Raw genomic sequence first — 23,313 nt, forward strand, 5'->3', positions numbered from 1 at the left:
AATCTATTGTCAATTTTCACGGACACTTTGCGTAATATAACCTAAACATGCTTTGGTAATCGGAACGACTTGTTTGAGAGACTTGTAACGTAACATAAGCATGGTAATCGAAACGATGCATTAAAGAGACTTGAGACGCGCCATACTAATCTATCGTCACTTTTTACACACACTTTACGTAATATAACTTAACCATGTTAATGTAATTGTAACGCGCACTTGGCGTAATATAACATAACCATGCATAGATAATCGGAACGACGCGTTAAAGAGACTGGAGACGCGACAAACTAATCTAACGTTATTTTTCACGCACACTTTGCGTAATATAACCTAACCACGCTTAGGTAATCGGAACGACGTGTTAAAGAGACTTGAGACGCGACATACTAATCTATTGATCCTTTTACTCACACTTTGCGTACTATAACCTAACCATGCTTATGTAATCAGAACGAAGCGTTACAGACTTGAGACGCGGCATAAGCATGGTAATCGAAACGAAGCGTTAAAGAGATTTGAGACGCGACTTTGCGTAATATAACCTAACCATTCATAGGTAATAAGAACAACGAATTAAAGAGACTTGAGACGCGACATACTAATCTAGCGTCACTTTTCACGCACACTTTGCGTAATATAACCTAACCATGCGTAAGTAATTGGAAACGACGCGTTAATGAGACTTGAGACGCGACAAACTAATCTAGCGTCACCTTTCACGCACAATTTGCGTAAAATAACCTAACCATGCTTAGATAATCATAACGACGCGTTAAAGAGACTTGAGACGCGACATACTAATCTATTGTTACTTTTCAAGCACACTTTGCATAATATGACCTAACCATGCTTAGGTAATCGGAACGACGTGTTAGAGAGACTTGTAACGTACTAATCTAGCGTCACTTTTTATGCATACTTTGTGTAATATAACCTAACCATTCTTAGGTAATCGTAACAACGCGTTAAAGAGACTTGTGTCGCGACATACTAATCTAGCGACTGCTTTAAAGCGCACTTGGCGTAATATAACATATCGTTGCTTAGGTAATCGTAACAACGCGCTGAAGATACTTGAGGCGCGACATACTAATCTAGAGTCACGTTTTACGCACACATTGCATAATATAACCTAATCATGCTTCGGTAATCGGAACGACACGTTAAAATTACTTGAGACGCGCCATACTAATTTAGCGTCATTTTTTACGCACACTTTGCATATTAATATAACCTAACCGCAAGTATTCGGAACAACGCGCTAAAGATACTTGAGACGCGACATACTAATCTATTTTCAATTTTCACGGACACTTTGCGCAATATAACCTAACCATGCTTAAATAATCGGAACAACGCGTTAAAGAGACTTGAGAGGCGACATACTAATCTATCGTCACTATTCACACACTCATTGCGTAATATAACCTAACCATGCTTAGATAATCGGAACGACGTGTTAAAGAGACTTGAGATGCGACATACTAATCTAAGTTCAGTTTTCACACACACTTTGCGTAAACCTAACCATACTTAAGGTAATCGGAACGATGCGTTAAAGAGACTTGAGACGCGACATACTAGTCTATTGATCCTTTTCCCGCACATCTTCGCGTACTATAACCTAACCATACTTAGGTAATCAATACGACTCGTTAAAGAGTCTTGAGTCTAGCGTAACTTTTCACGCACAATTTGCGTAAAATAACATAACCATGCTTAGATAATCGTAACGACGCATTAAAGAGATTTGAGACGCGACATACTAATCTATTGTCACTTTTCACGCAGACTTTCCGCAATATAACCTAACCATGGTAATCGAAACGACACGTTAAAGAGACTTGAGACACGACATACTAATCTAGAGTCACTTTTTACGCATACTTTGCGTAATATAACCTAACCATGCTTAGGTAATCGTAACAACGCGTTAAAGAGACTTGTGTCGCGATAATTTTAACGCGCACTTGGCGTATTATAACATATCCATGCTTAGGTAATCGAAACGACGCGTTAAAGATACTTGAGGCGCGACATACTAATCTAGCGTCACTTTTAACGCACGCTTTGCATAATATAACCTAACCATACTTAGGTAATCAAAAAGACGCGTTAGAGATGCTTGTTAAGCGGCATAAGCAAGGTAATCGTAGCGTCACTTTTTACGCACACTTTGCGTAATATAACCTAACCAAGTTAAGGTAATCGGAACGACGCGTTAAAGAGACTTAAGACGCGACATACTAATTTAGCGTCACTTTTCACGCACACTTTGCACAAAACTACCTAACCATGCTTAGGTAATCGGAACGACGCGTTAGAGAGACTTGCGATGCGGCATACTAATCTAGCGTCATTTTTCACGCGCACTTTGCTTAATATAACATAACCATGCTTAGGCAATCGAAAAGAGGCGTTAGAGAGACTTGTGACGCGACATACTAATCTAGCATCACTATTAACGCAACCTTTGCGTAATCTAACCTAACCATGCTTAGGTAATCGGAACGACGCATAAAAGAGACTTGAGGCGCGACATTCTAATATAGCGTCACTTTTCACGCACACTTTGCATAGTATAACCTAACCATGCTAAGGTAATTAGAACGACACGTTAGAGACACTCGTTAAACGGCATAAGCATGGTAATCGAAACGACACATTAAAGAGTCTTTCCACGCGCCATACTAATCTAGTGTTACTTTTTACGCACACTTTGCGTAATATAACTTAACCATGCTTTGGGAATCGGACCGACACGTTAAAATGACTTGAGATGCGTCATACTAATTTAGCATCACTTTTCACGCACACTTTGCGTAATATAACCTAACCATGCTTAGTCAATCGGAACGACGATGAGTAAAGTGGTCGAACTGTGGAAAAACATTCAATAAAAAAAATTCTTCTTTCCCAATTTGGTTTTACTTACGACACGTAACTCAAATTTTTATTTTTGTATTTTTTTAACAAAACATTAATTTAGGTTTCAATTTGAATTTTGATTCAATTGAGGAGTAATCCTATTTTTTCTGGTTATAAGATCAGCAATTATAGTGACCAACTCGCTTTTTTTTTCAAACTGTTTTTCATTATTAAGAAAAGGTAACGAAGATAAATTACGAACTTGTTTTATAGCAATAGTAATTAATCGTTGTCTTGAGACGCGACATACTAATCTAGCGTCACTATACATGCACTCTTTGCGTAATATAACCTAACCATGCATAGATAATCAGAACGACGCGAGAAAGAGACTTGAGATGCGACATACTAACCTTACAACAGTTTTCACGCACACATTGCATAATATAACCTAGCCATGCTTAGGTAATCGGAACGACGCATTAAAGAGACTTGAGACGCGACATACTAATATAGCGTCACTATTCACGCACTCTTTGCGTAATATAACCTAACCATGCTTAGGTAATCAGAACGACGCGTTAAATAGACTTGAGACACGACATACTAATCTATCGTCACTTTTCACCCATAGTTTGCGTAAAATAACCTAACTATGCTTAGGTAATCGGAACGACGCGTTACAGAGACTTGAGACGCGACATACTAATCTAGCGTCAGTTTTCACGCACACTTTGTGTAAAATAACCTAGCCATGCTTAGGTAATCGGAACGACGCGTTAAAGAGACTTGAGACACGACATACTAATTTATTGTATATTTCCACTAACACTTTGCGCAATATAACCTAACCATGCTTTGGCAATCGGAACGACGTGTTGGACAGACTTGTAACGTGACAAAAGAATTCTAATCGAAACGACGCGTTAAAAAGACTTGAGAGCGCCATACTAATCTAGCGTCACTGTTTACGCACACTTTGCATTATATAACTAACTTGTTATAACCATGCATAGGTAATCAGAACAACGCGTTCAAGAGATTTGAGACCCGACATACTAGTCTAACTTCACTTTTCATGCATAGTTTGCGTAAAATAACCTAACCATGCTTAGGTAATCGAAACGACGCATTAAAGAGAGTTGCGAAGTGACATACTAATCTAGCGTCACTCTTTGACGCATCATTCTGATTACCTAACAATGGTTAGGTTATTTTATGTAAAGTGTGCGTGAAAAGTGACGTTATATAAGTATGTCGCATCACAAGTCTCTTTAACGCGTGGTTCCGATTATCTAAGCACGGTTAGGTTATATTACGCAAAGGGTGCGTTAAAAGTGACACTAGTTAGTATGTCATGTCACAAGTCTCTTTGACGCATCATTCTGATTACCTAACAATGGTTAGGTTATTGTATGTAAAGTGTACGCCAAAATCGACGCTATATAGGTATGTCGCATCACAAGTCTCTTTAACGCGTCGTTCCGATTATCTAAGCACGGTTAGGTTATATTGCGCTAAGTGTGCGTTAAAAGTGACGCTAGTAATATGTCGCATTATCTCTTTAACGCGTCGTTCGGATTACCTAACAATGGTTTGGTTATATTACACAGTGTGCGTGAAAAGTGACGCTATATAAGTATGTCGCATCACAAGTCTCTTTAACTCGTCGTTCCGATTACCTAAGCATGGTTAGGTTATATTAAGCAAAGTGTGCGTGAAAAGTGACGCTATATAAGTAAGTCGCGTCACAACTCTCTTTAACGCGTCGTTCCGATTACCTAAGCATGGTTATGTTACATTACGCAAAGTGTGCATGAAACAAGACAATAGATTAGTATGTCGCGACTCAAGTCTCTCTAACGTGTCGTTCCAATTACCTATGCATGGTTAGTTTATATTATGCAAGTGTGCGTCAAAAGTGACGCTATATAAGTATGTTGCGTCTTAAGTCTCTTTAACGCGTCGTTCCGATTACCTAAGCATGGTTTGGTTATGTTACGCAAAGTGTGCGTTAAAAGTGACGCTAGATTAGTATGTCGCGTCTAAAGTCTCTTTGACGCGTCGTTCCGATTACCTAAACATGGCTATGTTATATTACGCTAAGTGTGCGTTAAATGTGACGCTAGATACAAGTCTCTTTAACGCGTCGTTCCGATTACCTAAGCATGGTTAGGTTATGTTACGCGAAGTGTGCGGTAGGTAAGTATGTCGCGTCACAAGTCTCTTTAACGCGACGTTCCTTTTAGCTATAAGCATGGTTAGCCTATATTACGCAAAGTGTGCGTTAAAAGTGACGCCATATTATTATGTTGCGTCACAAGTCTCTTTAACGCTCCGTTCCGATTACCTATGCATGGCTAGGTTATATTACGCAAAGTGTGCGTGAAAAGTGAATTTTAATTACTATGTCCTGTCAGAAGTCTATTCAATGAGTCGTTCCGATTACCTGGCATGGTTAGGTTATATAACGCAAATTGTGAGTTAAAAGTGACGGTAGATTAGTAGTATGTCGCATCTCAAATCTCTTTAACCTGTCATTCCGATTTCCTAAGCGTGGTTAGGTTATATTACGCAAAGTGTGAGTGAAAAGTGATGCTAGATTAGTAATATGTTGCATCTCAAGTCTCTTTAACCCGTCCTTCCGATTACCTATGCGTGGTTAGGTTATATGACCCAAAGTGTGCGTTTAAAGTGACGCTAGATTAGTATGTCGCATCACAAGTCTTTTTAACGCGTCGTTTCGACCTAACAATGGTTAGGTTATATTACGTAAAGTGTGCGTTAAAGGTGACGCTATATAAGTATGTCGCATCAAAAGTCGTTTTACCACGTCGTTCAGATTACCTAAGCATGGTTAGGTTATATTACGCAAAGTGTGCGTTATAAGTGACGCTAGATTTGTATATCGCATCTCAAGTCTCTTTAACGCGTCGTTCTAATTGCCTAAGCTTGTGTTTAAAAAGTGTCGCTTGATTAGTATGTCGTGTCTCAAGTCTCTTTGTCGCATCATTCCGATTACCTAAGCATGGTTAAGTTATATTACGCGAAGGGGGTGCATGAAAAGTGACGCTATATAAGTATATCACGTCACAAGTCTCTTTAACGCGTCGTTCCAATTACCTATGCATGGTTAGGTTATATTACGCAAAGTGTGCGTTAAAAGTGACGCTATATAAGTATGTTGCGTCTTAAGTCTCTTTAACGCGTCGTTGCGATTACCTAAGCATGGTTCGGTTATATTACGCAAAGTGTGCTTTAAAAGTGACGCTAGATTAGTATGTCGCGTCTTAAGTCTCTTTAACGCGTCGTTCCGATTACCTAAACATGGCTATGTTATATTACGCTAAGTGTGCGTTAAATATGACGCTAGATACAAGTCTCTTTAACACGTCGTTCCGATTACCTAAGCATGGTTAGGTTATATATTACGTAAAGTGTGCGTGAAAAGTGATGCTAGATAAGTATGTCGCATCACAAGTCTCTTTAACGCGTCGTTCTGATTACAAAGCATGGTTAGGCTATATTACGCAAAGTGTGCGTTAAAATTGACGCTCGATTATTATGTCGCATCACAAGACTCTTTAACGCTTCCGATTAGCTATGCCTGGTTAGGTTATATTGCGCAAAGTGTGCATGAAAAGTGACTCTAGATTACTATGTCCCATCACAAGTCTATTCAACGAGTTATTCTGATTACCTAGGCATGGTTAGGTTATATAACGCAAAGTGTGCATTAAAAGTGACGCTAGTTTAGTAGTATGTCGCTTCTAAAATCTCTTTAACGTGTCATTCTGATTACCTAAGTGTGGTTAGGTTATATTACGCAAAGTGTGCGTGAAAGGTGATGCTAGATTTGTAGTATGTCGCGTCTCAAGTCTCTTTAACGCGTCTTTCCAAATACCTAAGCATGGTCAGGTTATATGATGCAAAGTGTGCAATAAAAGTGACACTAGATTAGTATGTCGCGTCACAAGTCTTTTTAACGCATCGTTCTGACCAAACAATGGTTAGGTTATACTACATAAAGTGTGTGTAAAAAGTGACGCTAGATAAGTATGTCACATCATAAGTCTTCTTAACACGTCGTTCCGATTACCTAAGCATGGTTAGGTTATATTACGCTAAGTGTGCGTTATAAGTGACGCTAGATTAGTATGTCGCGTCTCAAGTCTCTTTAACGCGTCGTTCCAATTACCTAAGCATGGTTTGGTTATATAACGCAAAGTGTGTTTTAAAAGTGTCGCTAGATTAGTATGTCGCGTCTCAAGTCTTTTTGTTGCATCGTTCCAATTACCTAAGCATGGTTAGGTTATTTTACGCGAAGGGTGCGTTAAAAGTGACACTAGATTAGTATACCGTGTCACAAGTCTCTTTAACGCGTCGTTCTGATAACCTAACAATGGTTGGGTTATTTTACGTGAAGTGTGCTTGAAAAGTGACGATATATAAGTATGTCGCATCACAAGTCTCTTTAACGCTTCGTTTCGATTATCTAAGCATGGTTAGGTTATATTACGCTAAGTGTGCGTTAAAAATGACGCTAGATTAATATGCCGCGATACAAGTCTCTTTAACGCGTCGTTCTGATTACCTTAACAATGGTTTGCTTATATTACGCAAAGTGTGCGTGAAAAGTGACGATATATAAGTATGTCGTGTTACAAGTCTCTTTAACGCGTTGTTCCGATTACCTAAGCATGGCTAGATTATATTACGCAAAGTGTGCGTGAAAAGTGACGCCAGATTAGTATGTCGCGTCTCAATTCTCTTTAACGCGTTGTATCGATTACCTAAGCATGGTTAGGTTATATTACGCAAAGTGTGCGTGAAAAGTTACACTAGATTACTCTGTCGTGTTTCAAGTCTCTTTAACGCGTCGTTCCGATTACCTAATCATGGTTAGGTTATAAGCGATAAATTTCAACAGATACTAAAGAGGACAGGCCGGTTGATAAAATGCCCACGGTGAGACTGTGATCCTGACTAGTCATACATGTCATCTGTTAAGGTTTATCATCGTATCTCTAATAGGTATCAGAGCCTACAGAGAAGAGAAAGAAATACATATACTAGTTCTTACTTTGTGAAAATTGGGTCAGTACTTTACAGTCATGCTCATAAAAAGTTGTTGTCCTATGCCTTCTAGTCCTGCTCTTACTACTGTAAATAAAAATGATTATATTTATGAGTTTACTTATCTTCCAGAAAATAAAAAAATATCTGATACAAAAGCCCCTCTTCTCAATCCTTATGATGCGTTTTCTAAAACTACTACCCCTTTTATCCATAATATCAAGTCCTTGATAAAAAAAAGCCTTACAAACCTATCAAAGAATATGTTCAGTCATCCATCTTTGATCAATGCGCAATTTATGCTTCTCAAGCATAACAATTTATTACTCTTGAGATTCCAGTTGAATTTCTAAGAGTTTGGTTAGCTCTGGTTATACTCATATTCACTTTGGAGCTATCCGACTTGGTCTCAGTTACCATGGTCGTGCCGGTCTACCAGTTTTTACAAGAATTGCTCTTGTAGGTTTTCGGTATCTACAGTATCAACATGCAGTGATTGGTATAGTTGAAACTTCCTTGAATGCAGGCTCAGTGTTTTTCACCTTTTTCCCAAATTACAACCTTGCCGTCTCTGATCTGATAGCTCTTACGGCTTTAAAGGTGGAAATACAAATTACTGGAGCTCAACAAGTTACTGATTCAATTGCAGCTACTCTTCACTATCAAATGGTGTATCGTTTGCAAAACCATGCTTTAAACCTCACTTTACCAGCAAACCATAATGATGCCCTTTTGATAAAAACAGATTCCCAAAACACCCCTTCATGTGTCCATATACCCAAACAAATCACTAGAAATGAACTCCTACACCTTTTCCCCGAAAAGTGGATTACCAACTATGAAAAAATGCATGAATCTACTCAACCTGTTCAATCATGTACTCCAGTATTCACAAAAAAACATGATGGCACTGTTGAGACGTCCTATGCAAAACATATTGATGTCACTCCTCAGGTATTTTCTACACAGTCCATGCTTGAACTATTTCCTCAAGAAAAAGGAGTTCATTTTGTCTCTTTTGATTTTGAAGGGCGTCCTATATACGCCTTTCAACGGGATGGTCATTGTTTCTTCGATGCTTGTGATTGTGATGATTACTTAACGGATTAGGAGGATGAATAAATCGAAGATGATCTCCAAAACTCAAGCTGTTGTTCTGAAGCTGATTTTCACAGGAGATATGATGACAATAATCCTTTTATTGGGATGCTTGGCCAACCATCTGGAAAATATGACTACTTAGTTTCATACTCTCCTCCAGCAGATTTGACAACGCCTTCCCCACAAAAACCATCAAACTCACCCTGTCATAATCCACCTAAACCACCAAAAACATCACCACCACTTCCTTGCTACAAAAAAGCCCTGAAATGGATAAGGAAGGAAGAACCAATACATAGAAACCCTATTGTGATAGAAATCCCTCAAATCTGTATGTTTCAATCCCCTTCATATGAAATGGAATACCCTCCTTTACCAGAAACCTTAACCTCTACTCAACCCATCAAATTAACCCCATTTATACAAAATCCCTCCACTGTCGACCCATATGGTTCACTCAAACAGGTTTCTCAAGCAGCAGCAGTCTTGAACTGGCAAACACAAAATGCTATTGCTCAAAATCAAAAGCTCACTAAGCTTGAAGGAAAGATCAATCAGGTCTCTCTTAAGCTTAGTGATATTGATGACAAGTTTCAGAAAGATATCAAAAATAGAATCGCTCGTCTTCAAAGCAAAGTTCAAGCAGGCCAAGATGAGATTCATATAAGCAAAATTGCGTTTCCAAAATTGCTGGTTGAATAACCCTAGTTATTCTGACCCACGCGCATTTCTGAAAACCGGTGCGGTGGTACAGGGACTTAACTCACATGCCTTGGCTCGCAGGCAGCCCTGTTTCAAACCACACATCCGAACAATATGTTTAATGAAATATATCAAACACTTTCCTTTTTAAAGCGTCATATCAAACATATTCAAAACATGCACAACAGGCACACAAACGTAAGGCCAGCTAAACTACACACAGTGTCTTTGCAAATCAAAGACACGGAGCTAGGCCCACCCGTAGGGGACACCATATGCCTATTAAGTAGCCACTTATTAGAGTTAGACAAAGTCAGGTTCCTATCAGAGTATATAGACAGAGGAACCATGACGTGGCCACAGGCATATCAAACCTTTATACACTATTGCAGCATCTAAGAGTTTAAGGTATTATTTACATAACAACAAGATAAGCTTCCCTGATGGAAAAGGGTGGAAGCTCGACCAGACCTGGTAGCTAGGTACTTGAAAATGATAAACAACAACGGGGTCAGAAATATAAATATTTTTGAGTGAGTAGATAGGTTTACAGTTAAATACCAAAATCGCGTATAGACAAAATATCGATATATAAAAATATTACCAGTCCTCGATCCAAATGAAACCCTAGTCCAGTTACGTTATAATGCTATCATATATAATACATATGCACAACTCTTGTTTAATACAGGATGAGCTGTATACTTATGTATCGCAGCCATCTTGACTCTGTATAGGGTTGCTGGGCCGGAACTTAAATCACTGCTACCTCAGGACTACCCAATAGGTTTAAGCCGCTTATAAGCATCTGGCTTAAAACCTAATCTCAATATGTATGCTTATAATATTTACCTCTCATCTAGTTCATTAACACCGTTGATCACACAGTCCTATTGTTGCCCAATAAATCGCTTGTTTCAGTGGATCTTCCTAGGCTAAGTGTCATACTTAGTGCGATTTATGGATTTTAAAACAATTGAATACTAATATTCAAAAGTAAACAAATGAACTCAAAAACACCGCTAGGTCTGGAACTTAATCCTGTGGTTGTGGTCAGACTGCTGGCTAGCTGTTCGGACTAAACACACAAAGCAAACAGGATAAAATACATCAATATATGCTTCCTATAAAATTTCTAGGTTCTTAAACCCAGATCTAGGTCAGACATATAATCATTTATACATATAGCACTTATGGTCTCTTTTCTTTTTAAAACCATATTAAAAATTCTCGTTTTGAGAAAACGTACTAACTTTCCTTTTAAAATCTCCTTTTAAAAGTCTTTAGGCATAGTATAAAAAACCTTTTCACATTCTTCTATCACAAGATATCATTTGAAAATATCTAACTTTGATTAAAAACATTTATTAAAAATGTTTTAGGTTCGGTCGGAAAACACCTCGGGTTTCTAGGCGAAAGCACATCGGAATCGCCTCCGGAAAGTCCCCTGAAAACCGAAGAAAACGAACCCCGACATCCCGTCGGGGTTGCTGTGCGCCCGCACAGCAGTACTATGCGGTCACACAGCACAAGGCTGTGCGGCCGCACATCATTTTATTGATGTGCGCCCACACAGCACATGCTGTGCGTCCGCACAGCTTGTTGTGCTCGCGCACAGCGGGCTGCGCACCCGCACAGCCCCGGAAATGAATTTCCGGGAGCTCCCGTCCTGCATAAAACGTCCAAATAACATCCAAAATCACGTATACACAATTCAAAATCAATACGGACGTTTAAAACGATAATTCGATACGGTAACCGTTTATAAACGAGTTTATATTCAAAATAAATCTAAATTAACGTTTAATACGGATATAATACCTCAATTACGTGAGTAATCGTTGAAGAAATGAGGTTAGAATCGAGAAATCGCCGAAGCGGAATCGAAACCCTAGGCTTCGTATCTTCAGAGCTTAAGCAGCTCAAATAAAAATTAAAAGATGAAGAAATGAGTCCTGTGGCTCATTTCCTTCATTCAAATTCATATATATAGGAAATGGCTAAAGTACCGTTTAGTACTAGCTCAATCATGCACTTTGAACCAACTTCTAAACTAGTCGTCCGTATCCTAAACGGAAACGACTTCAAAATTTCGTGAAAATTTTACCAAAAATCTAATAAATCATTTTTGATTTATTGAGCCCGCATTGACTGCGCTTGATAAAATTTCTACTTCCAAATTTTATCAAATTTTCACGATAACCTTTTTAAAATATTTCGCGAATATTAGCACCAAAAATATTCGCTAGGGACTTATGAATTATTCTGCACCCAATTCATAAATCCATATTGTCTCCGTTAACTATATTATTAATCAAACTTTAATTTTAAAAATTGAAATTTGCAATCCTATAGCCATATTAAAAATTTAGGGACACTTGTAAATTAAATTTATCTTTAAATTTAATTTACCTACTCCCGTCTAATAGAATATTAGACACGTGGCTATATTTTAACTCTTAAATTTCCGGGTTATTACATTCTCTTCCCCTTATATAAATTCGTCCTCGAATTTATATATACTTACTATTCACTTATAATCCAAACTTCACTTGTACATAATCTCACTTCATGCTTCGGAAAGCATAGCACCATTTTGACTTGCATCCACAATCATATCTTTCTTCCTCACTGTTGTTCTTATCATCTGTTTGAACTTCCGTTCAGCAACAAATTATCCACTTTGTATTGTCCTCGTGATCCTATAACTCGTATAGAATACCTTTTACTCCTTAGCTTAGCGTCCTACAACGCATTCTAAGAACTAATCTTTAGTGTCTTTCTTGCTAAGTGATCCAAATAGGTAGGTATAAGTTAGTACCATTTAACTTACTCCATGGTTATCATAAAACTAGGTTACCTTTACTAGTTTTCGATAACTCCACTTTTAATATACCACCTTTGTCGCACATCTTTATTTATTTTATTTTTCCTTCTTTTTTTTTCTTTTCAACCTTAGTTGTTTGTTTATGGCTCATCTTATTATTGAGATGACTTTTAGTATGTTTTATGATTACTGTTTCATAAACTAACTACTCATATTTTAGTTTCCTTACATTTCTATACCTTGTATAGAATGTCTTTTTATTTACTCCTCAATCTATAGTAACTTCCTGTTACAGATTGGGTAACTGATCTCCTCTCTTCCCCGAATGTGTTTGTACAGGTGTGGGTATGGTTATAATCTAACTATCTTACTATGAAACACCTTCTAACTTACTCCACAAACACAGCTTCCTTGTTCACAACTAACAGTTTTCATAACTGTACTATAGCTGTTACTATCAGGTTTAATTAACTGACTATCAACTGTAGCTCCATTTTCAAAACATTTTACATTTAAACAAAATGTTCATTAAATATTTTCCACTTTTTTTTAGTCGGCCATGTTTTACGCATGTTTGGCCCGACACTTAAAATACATGTACACAACATGTACATTCTGTTACCAGTCAGCCTAGACTTCATAGTCATAAGGCTCGATTCTCAGAATTTATCTTTTGAAATTACTGTCTGAATACAGTTTTTGACTTTTTGGAAGAGTTTGAGTACAATAGTCATAGAATTCAAGCTACTGATCGTCAATCAGTGATGCTTGTGGAGATGTCGCTGAAGGGTCCAGCTAAGGATTGGTTTCGCGATAACATCAGGCCAGAGATGGCTACATTGACTTGGGCTGAGTTTGTGAACATGTTCAGAGGTTACTATCTACCTTTCTCTGTTACTGAGAATTTCAGAGAAAAGCTGTTAAATTTAAAGAAAGGGGATAGATCATTGACAGACTACACTACAGAGTTTTTCCGCTTGGGGCGGTTTGCTACAGATCTACAGGGTGATCGAGGGCGAGTGAACGACCGCTATGTTAGGGTTTTATGCTCGGAATTTCTCCCTTTGCTGATAGGGACACACATGGAGTTCGCTCGAGTAGTGGATAGTGCTAGACAGATGGAGAATTCATTGATTCAGATTGGGACGATCTCTGACCCTTTCCAGAATCAGAAGGGAAAGAGTGATCTTCCTAGTGGGGGGCAACATGCCCCAGCGCAGCATGGTAGTAGAAATTACTACAGTGGCTCTTCTCAGGGCAATAGGGGGAGTCGCCGTACTCACAACAAGGGGAGGCATAGTACTAGGAGTGCTCCGTTGAGTTCTAATAGCAGTGGGAGTAACCTTGGTTCAGGATGCGGGTACAATGGTGGATCGAACATTCCGTTCTGCCCAAATTGCAGACACAGGCACTATGGTCAGTGCCAGTTAGCTCCTGGAGGTTTTTCTTCTTGTGGCCAGCCGGGTCATTTCTCCAGGGAGTGTCCGACAGGTCGGCAGTAGATGTCTAACTCCAGTGTGGCGCAGTCGTCTTACCAGCAGCAGAGACCTGCGTTTACACAGTCTGTAGGGTATTCTCAACCTGCAGCATCTTTTGGTGGCCAGCGGGGCCGAGGTTCCGGTGGCAGAGGTTTTGGTGGCCGTGGTAACGGTGGCAGAGGTTCCAACAATTATGGTACTGGGCAGAGTTCACAGCAGCAGCCGCAGGGTCAGGCCAGAGTGTTCGCACTTACTCCTCAGGATGCGCGTGCATCAAACGCTATGGTGCAATGTACCTTTCCGATTTTTGTTACTGGTGCTTTGGTGTTATTTGATGCGGGTGCAGCCCATTCGTTTGTTTCTACTTGTTTTGCGGGAAAATTGGGTATTGCACCATCTGTTTTGAGTGAACCTCTAGCTGTGTCTACACCTATGTCTGAAGGTATAGTAGTGGACGTCGTTTATCCGTCTTGTCCAGTGATTATTTAGGGTAGAGAATAATGTGCTGATTTAATTATGCTTGACGTTTTTTCTTTTAATGTCATCTTGGGGATGGGTTGGCTGTCACGTCACTTTGCTTCTATTGACTGTCGAGGGAAGTCAGTCGAGTTTAGGATTCCAGGTGATCTACCTTTTTCCTTTCAGGGAGAAAAGGCGAAGACACCTAAGAATCTGATTTCCGCCATCAAGGCGAAGCGGATGTTAGGCAAGGGTTGCCGGGGTTTTCTTGCTGTGGTTCGTAATTTGGAGGCTGATAGTGGTGATATGCATAGTGTTCCGATAGTGAATGAGTTCACTGATGTGTTTCCAGAGGAATTTCCTGGATTACCACCTGACCATGAGATTGAGTTTTGCATTGATGTGGTTTATGGTACAGCTCCGATTTTGATACTGCCGTATTGGATGGCTCCTGCAGAGCTGAAGGATTTGAAAGACCAGTTACAAGAGTTGTTGGACAGCGGGTTCATCAGACTGAGTACTTCTCCATGGGGTGCTCCAATCTGTTTGTGAATAAGAAAGACGGTTTCTTTCGACTGTGTATCGACTACAGATAGTTGAACAAGGCTATTGTCAAGAACAGATATCCTCTTCCTCGCATCGATGATTTGTTTGACCAGTTGCAGGGTGCGAAGTGTTTTTCCAAGATTGATTTGAGGTCAAGGTATCATCAACTTCGGATCCGTGATGTAGATGTGCCTAAGACTGCTTTCCGAACGCGGTATGGACATTTTGAGTTTCTGGTTATGTCCTTTGGTCTGACTAACGCACCAGCAGCGTTTATGGATATGATGAACAGAGTGTTCAAGCCATTTTTAGATCAATTTGTTATCGTTTTCATTGATGACATTTTAATCTATTCTCGAAGTGAGGAGGAGCATGCTTACTATTTGAGGACTATACTACAGACATTGCGTGAGCATCAGTTGTATGCTAAGTTCTCAAAATGTGAGTTCTGGTTGGATCAGGTTACCTTTCTAGGACACGTGGTGTCGAAAGATGGGATCAAGGTTGATTCGAAGAAGATTGAGGCGGTTATGGATTGGCAGAGGCCGAGGTCAGTTACCGAGATCAGAAGTTTTCTGGGTTTACTTGGCTACTATCGTCGGTTCGTGCAAGATTTCTCCAGAATATCTGCACCGTTGACTAAACTGACACATAAGGGTGTTAAGTTTGAGTGGACTGACAAGTGCGAGGTGAGCTTTGAGAAGCTCAAGGAGATTTTGACTACAATTCCGGTTTTGACATTGTCTTCTGGCATTGACGGTTTCACAGTGTATTGTGATGCGTCTCGGATTGGTTTGGGTTGCGTGCTGATGCAACATGGATAGGTGATTGCCTATGCTTCCAGACAGTTGAAGAAGCATGAGGTGAATTACCCTACACATGATTTAGAGTTAGCAGCAGTGGTTTTTGTGCCGAAAATTTGGAGGCACTACTTGTATGGTGCTACTTGTGAGATTTTCACTGATCACAAGAGTCTGAAGTATATCTTTGATCAGAGAGAGTTGAACTTGAGACAGAGGAGGTGGCTAGAATTGCTGAAAGACTACGACTCTACTATTCAGTACTATCCTGGTAAGGCTAATGTTGTAGCCGATGCGTTGAGTCGCAAGTCTTCGGGCAGTTTAGCTCATATCACTGAGGTTCGGCGTAGACCCATGGTTAGAGAGTGGCACGGTTTGATAGCTTTAGGCTATGGTTTTCAAGTTTCTCAGGCCGGTTATTTGTTAGCACAGTTGCAAGTGCAACCTGTTTTGATTGATCGGATCAAAGCTTTACAAGTTGAGGATTCACGGTTAAAACGGATTATTGAGGAGGTTCAGCAGGACGGTAACTCTAAGTTTACTTTTGTGGATGGTGTTCTGAGACATGGTTCGAGATTGTGTGTTCCGGATTCGATGGTTTGAGAGCCAAGATTCTGGAAGAAGCGCACAAGTCTGCTTATAGTGTTCATCCGGGTTCTACTAAAATGTACCATGATCTTAAGGGTACCTACTGGTGGAGCGGGATGAAGAAGGATGTTGCTGAGTATGTTTCTAAGTGTCTGACTTGCCAGCAGGTGAAGCTGGAGCATCAGAGATCTTTTGGTTATCTGCAGCCACTACCTATTGCAGAGTGGAAGTGGGAGCGGATTGCCATGGATTTTGTGGTTGGTTTACCACGTACTCGACAGGGGTACGATTCCATCTGGGTTATAGTTGACCGTCTGACCAAGTCAGCTCATTTCCTTCCGATCAAGGTTTCGTATACTGCTCCGAGGTTGGCTCAGTTGTACATCGACAGGATTGTCAGTTTGCATGGTGTACCGATTTCTATTGTTTCAGACAGGGGTTCTGTGCTTACTTTGAGGTTCTGGAAAGCGTTACAGGAATCCTTGGGTTCTCGGTTGGATTTCAATACAACTTTTCATCCTCAGACTGACAGTCAATCTGAGAGGACTATTCAGACGTTGGAGGATATGCTCATGATGTGTGTTCTCGATTTTCAGGGTAGCTGGGATACTCATTTGCCGTTGATTGAGTTTTCTTATAACAACAGTTACCACGCGAGTATCGAGATGGCGCCGTATGAGGCTTCGTACGGGCGCAAGTGTAGATCTCCTATCTGTTGGGAGGAGGTTGGAGAGCGTAAACTCTCGGGAGTAGAGATTATTCAGATTACCTCAGAGAATGTACCGTTGATCAAACGGAGGTTAGAGACTGCCTTTATTCGGCATAAGAGTTATGCTGATCCGAAGAGGAAAGACATTGAGTTTCATGTTGGTGATTTCGTGTTTCTTCGGGTTTCGCCTATGAAAGGCGTGGTTCGTTTTGGTGTCAAGGGAAAGTTGGCACCGAGGTATATTGGTCCATATGAGATTTTAGAGAGGATTGGAGCTGTGGCTTATCGTCTGGTACTGCCGCCAGACATGTCGTTAGTACATCCTATGTTTCATGTTTCTATGTTGAGGAAGTGCATTTCGGATCCTTCGCACGTGATTGTGCCCTAGAGCTTTGAGATTGACCAAGAGTTATCATATGAGGAACAAACCAGTTGAGGTTGTTGATACGCAAGTGCGTAAATTGCGGAACAAGGAGATTCTTATGGTCAAAGTTCTCTGGAGCAATCATTCTGTAGAAGAGTGCACTTGGGAGACCGAGTCGGATATGCGGAATCGCTATCCTTTTCTTTTTCCGTGAGGTGCGATATTTTGATTTTATGTGATTTTAACGATTTTTACTTGTATTACGTGTTGTTCTGTTGTTAATTATTTATCGTGTTAAATTCGAGGACGAATTTATAATTAGTTGGGGAGAATGTAATATCCCGTAAAATTTTAAATTATTCTTTTAATTTTTCCGGTAATTTTTTATCATTCCGGTTTTACGGTTCGATTCGTGAATAGTTAGAATTTGGGGATACTCGGTTCGGTTTGTGGTTCAACGAAAATGGTTGAACCACACTTTTGAATCAGGTCTCAAAAGATACCTGATTCCAACAAAAATAGGTGAGGTGTCGTACGAGACAAACAGGTCTTGTACGAGAACCTCGTTTGTTGCCTGGTCTCGTACGAGACCAGGCATTCTCGAACGAGAATCAGGCCAGTTTGGCTGTTCTCGTTCGAGACTTACCTTACCAGCGTGTGGGGGCACTTTCGTCTCCCATTTTCGCTGAAAATTCACTGATCATAATCGCTCTCAAAGTTCAAGGAAAATCATTGGTAAGTTTGTTTTGAAATTTCAGTTTTGGCTTTGAACGACATTCCGGATTTTTGATCGATCTCTCTCGTTTCTAGATCGAAACTGTTTCCGTTTGATCCCGGAGATTCTAGACTCACATACCTACGTTTCCCCACGTTTTCGCAAAACGGTACATGATCGACCTCGTTTCAATCGTCGTACGGTTTATCGTTTTGAGTTTTTATGAATTGTTTCATGTTAGGATGTTACTGCCGATACTTTTTTTAAGGTCTTAGGCTATGGTTGTGATCTTTTAACGATAGTTAGCATCCTTGTTTAATGGGTTAACAGAATTGATTAGTTTATGTCATGCCGTGGTATTGAATTGCCGTTTGGTTCTTGTTGAATTCACCATGGTTATGCCGATTAGTTCTTGATTTTGTTTGGGTTGATTTGTGTACCTTGGAAACCTTAATCTCATGATATTTTTTGAATAAAGTGGTTAAATATAAGCTTGGGTTGAAGTTGTACCTACTGCCTTGTTCAAAAATGGAGTTATGGTTGAAGACTAGGTGTGGCGGGGATTGTGTTGTTTGAATGAAGGAGATGGCAAAATTGCCACTATGGTCACCATCATGTTTTTCTCAAAACAACTTAATGCTTAAGGTTAAATTATAAATGAATTTTGTTTTAATAATAATAACTTTCGAATTTCGATTGATTTATAAATTTGTGATTTTAAACAATAAGTGTTACAATTTAGGTTAATATAATTACTCGGGTAATTATATTTATTTTTCAATTACCAAAGTGGCTAAATTATAATTTAGCCCTTGAATATTTTTATAACTTAATTAAGTGGATTTTTGGTTGGTTACTTTATACTTTGTTTTAATTATAAAAAAAAGTAATTAATTTGAGTTCGGGTATCAAATTGGCTAGAGTACAGTTTAGTCCCTAATTGGCTAAAATACAGTTTAGCCCCTAAACTTTTATAAACTTAAAATGGTTAGATTTTTGGGTTGTAACTTGAGTTACTTAGATTTGAAGTTATTGAGTTCTGCTTTTTAAATTGGATTATTATTTTATCGAATTATTTTATAAATATAAACTCGGGTTTATATTTGATAAACGTTTTGAGTCGGGTTAGACTTGGGTCACCCGACAAGTGAGGTTAGCTTGGTAGTTATTGGTAACTCGGCTAACCCACTATTTGGAAATTTATTATTATTAAATAATATTTTATAAATCGGATTTTAAGCGAGAACTCAATAGACTTGTAATAATTGTGCATTGTTACATTTTGGATATTTTTGTGTTGTTTGGATTATTTAATTCCGATGTATTATTTGTGCTAGTCCTATGTGGTGTCTAGTACTCTCTAGAGTTAGGGTCTGTTTTTAATAATTATTTTATTTGTCTATACCAGTCTACTGTTCGTGCTTCAGAGGCGAACCAGGATTAGTTGCTTGCCGGTTATCACGTGGATTAGCAAACAGTAAGTTTGTACTTACTATTTACCGCTTTATTAAGTAAATTGTTATTTTAATATTAAATATATATACTGTACGTATATTTCGAACTGTTTTGTATTATGGCTCTTAGTTGGAACATGCTACGTAATTGGCATCATTAGGACTGCGTGCGCACCGGTAATGATTTGTGTAAGGTATTTATGGTAATGTGGTAACTCGGTGTGAGCATAGCTCTCGGGACAAAATAGAGTAACTCGGTGTAGCATAACTCTCGGGACTCTGGATATGGTAAAAGTGTGGTCAGTGGTAACTCGGTGTAGCTCAGCTCTCGGGACCAGGCCTATTGGATTATGTTTATTATTTAGAATTGTGGATTAGGGTTCCAACTATTATTCGTAATATCGTTATTAAATGTTTTAAAAGGTTTTATAGGTTTTCCACTTAATAAATGTAGATAGTGGTATAAACTCATCTCAGTATATCTGACCCCGTTGTTTTCCCAATTTTTCCCAAGGTTATGATCTGGGAGAGTCTGGTGATCTCCGCATTTACTTTTCTTCGGAGGTTCCATTTATTTTTGATAAACTGTAAAACTGTTTTATTCTTAAACCGCAGTAGTAACTACTCGTCTTTATTATTATTATAGTTTTTGTCGGATTGGTTCGACTAGTTATATTGCTTTGGCATGTTACATTATTTACATTGGTTTATATTAAATCTATTTTAGACTCGAAATTGGATAAGCATGTTATATTAATTGTCGAATATTATAACTGCTAGATTTAGGCTGAAGTCTCGGTTATCCCCGAGCATTGGTTTTCTGCAGGTTTATGCATTTGTATATTAAATGAACGACTATCTACGGGTTTTGGTACTACATTACCCATACCCTAGCGCCGGTCCCGATTCATGAAAATGGGTCGTGACAAAACGTTTATCAAATATAAACCCGAGTTTATATTTATAAAATAATTCGATAAAATAATAATTCATTTTAAAAAAAACAGAACTCAATAACTTCAATTCCAAGTAACCCAAGTTACAATTAAAACTTAACCATTTTAAGTTTATAAAAGTTTAGGGACTAAATTATACTTTAGCCAATTAGGGACTAAACTGTACTTTAGCCAATTAGGGACTAAATTGTACTTTAGCCAATTTGATCTTCGAAATCAAATTAATTACTTTTGTTTATAACTAAAACAAAATATAAAGTTACTAACCAAAAACTTAATTAAATAAGTTTATTTTTTAAAACGTTTAGGTGCTAAATTGTAATTTAGCCAATTTTCATGCCAAATAGATAATTGAAATTAAATATAGAAATTATATTTCAAAATGAAATATGAAGTTATAACCAACAATTTAATTTAATAAGTTTAAAAATTGTTCAAGGGCTAAATTGTAATTTAGCCACTTTTTGATATTTGAAAATAAATAAATATAATTACCCGAGTAATTATATTACCTTAGATTGTAAAACACTTATTGTTTACAAATTACAAATTTATAAATCAATCGAGATTCGAAGTTATTTAAAACAAAATTAATACTAAATAACTAGAGGGGTTCAAATATTTAATGCAAAATAAACACATGGTTAATTAGCACTCTTTGCCACCATCTTCAACTTAAAGAACAAAACCAATTCTTCATGCCATGAACAGAGGCAGCGTTTCAACATGAAACAAAACAAAATTTCCGCCAAGAACAAAGCATTATAATCATAAGCCGTAAACACAAAAACCCCTTAAACTCACAATCATTTTACTAAATCCAAACAATCCTTGATCAATGAACACATAAATACTCGGTATTTTTAAGCAACACAAGAGGCTTAACAATGGCGGATAATCAATCGAGATAAACCGTACGGCGATTCACACAACGGAATAACACGGCTTAATCAATTCAGTTAATTGGTTCTAGCAAACATGGATCTTAATAACATAACAGAATCATCATCAAGGAATAGCAAAATCAGCAGAAACCATAAGAAATCAAGAAACAGTTTTTAACTAAAGAAAACGATAACCGAACGGCGATTAAAACGAGGTCGATTACGTACCGTTTTGCGAAAATGAGATAGGAAAACGTAGATACGCGAGTCTAGAGTCTCTGGAAACAAACGGTTCTAATTTCGATTAAGAAACGAAAGAGAACGATCAAAAATACGGAATTGCCGTTTTAAACATAAACTGAAATTTAATGAATAATGAAGCTTACCAGAACAGCAACTTCGAAAGAGATTATGAAGTGTTAAATCTTCAGAGAAAAACGAACAGAAGACGGCTATGGATTGTCTGAAGTGCGGAGAATGAATTAGGGTAGAAGGTTTCGTATTTAAGTAGGTCGAATTAGGTTAGAACAAAGGACAAAAGTGCCCCCTACCTTGGTGTAATAAGTCTCGAACGAGACAGGCCAAATTGGCCTGGTTCTCGTTCGAGAATGCCTGGTCTCGTACGAGACCAGGCCAGCCAAACGAGGTTCTCGTACGAGACCTTTCTTCTTTTCTTGTGATTCAACCCTTTTTGGTTGAACCACAAACCGAACCGAGTATCTCCAAATTCTAACTAGTCACGAATCGAACCGCAAAACCGGAAACGACTAGAAAACTCCCGGAAATTTATAAAAAAAATAATGTAAAATTTTACGGGATATTACATTCTCCCCAACTAAATAAAAATTCGTCCTCGAATTTAACACGATAAGCAAACAATAGCAGAAAACACGTAACACAATTAAAACTCATAAAGATCACATAAAATCAAAACATCGTACCTCACGGAAAAAGAAAAGGATAGCGATTCCGCATATCCGACTCGGTCTCCCAAGTGCACTCTTCTACAGAAGATTGCGCTAGAGAACTTTGAGCATCAGAATCTCCTTGTTCCGTAATTTACGCACTTACGTATCAACAACCTCAACTGGCTGTTCCTCATACGATAACTCTTGGTCAATCTCAACGTGCGAAGGATCAGAAATGCACTTTCTCAACATAGAAACATGAAACACAGGATGTACCAAAGACATGTTTGGTGGCAGAATCAGACGATAAGCCACAGCTCCAATCCTTTCTGAAATCTCGTAAGGACCAATATACCTCGGTGCCAACTTTCCCTTGACACCAAAGCGAACCACGCCTTTCATAGGCGAAATCCGAAGAAACACGAAATCACCAACATGAAACTCAATGTCTTTCCTCTTCGGATTAGCATAACTCTTATGCCGACAAAAAGCAGTCTCTAACCTCCATTTGATCAATGGTACCTTCTCTGAGGTAATTTGAATAATCTCTGCTCCCGAGAGTTTACGCTCTCCAACCTCCTCCCAACAGATAAGAGATCTACACTTGCGCCCGTACAAAGCCTCATATGACGCCGTCTCGATACTCGTGTGGTAACTGTTGTTGTAAGAAAACTCAATCAACGGCAAATGAGCATCCCAGCTACCCTGAAAATTGAGAACACACATCCTGAGCATATCCTCCAACGTCTGAATAGTCCTCTCAGACTGACCGTCAGTCTGAGGATGAAAAGCTGTAGTGAAATCCTACCAAGAACCCAAGGGTTCCTGTAACGCTTTCCAGAACCTCAAAGTAAACACAGAACCTCTGTCTGACA

Source organism: Mercurialis annua, linkage group LG3, assembly GCF_937616625.2.
Source record: "Mercurialis annua linkage group LG3, ddMerAnnu1.2, whole genome shotgun sequence".
Lineage (NCBI taxonomy): Eukaryota > Viridiplantae > Streptophyta > Magnoliopsida > Malpighiales > Euphorbiaceae > Mercurialis > Mercurialis annua.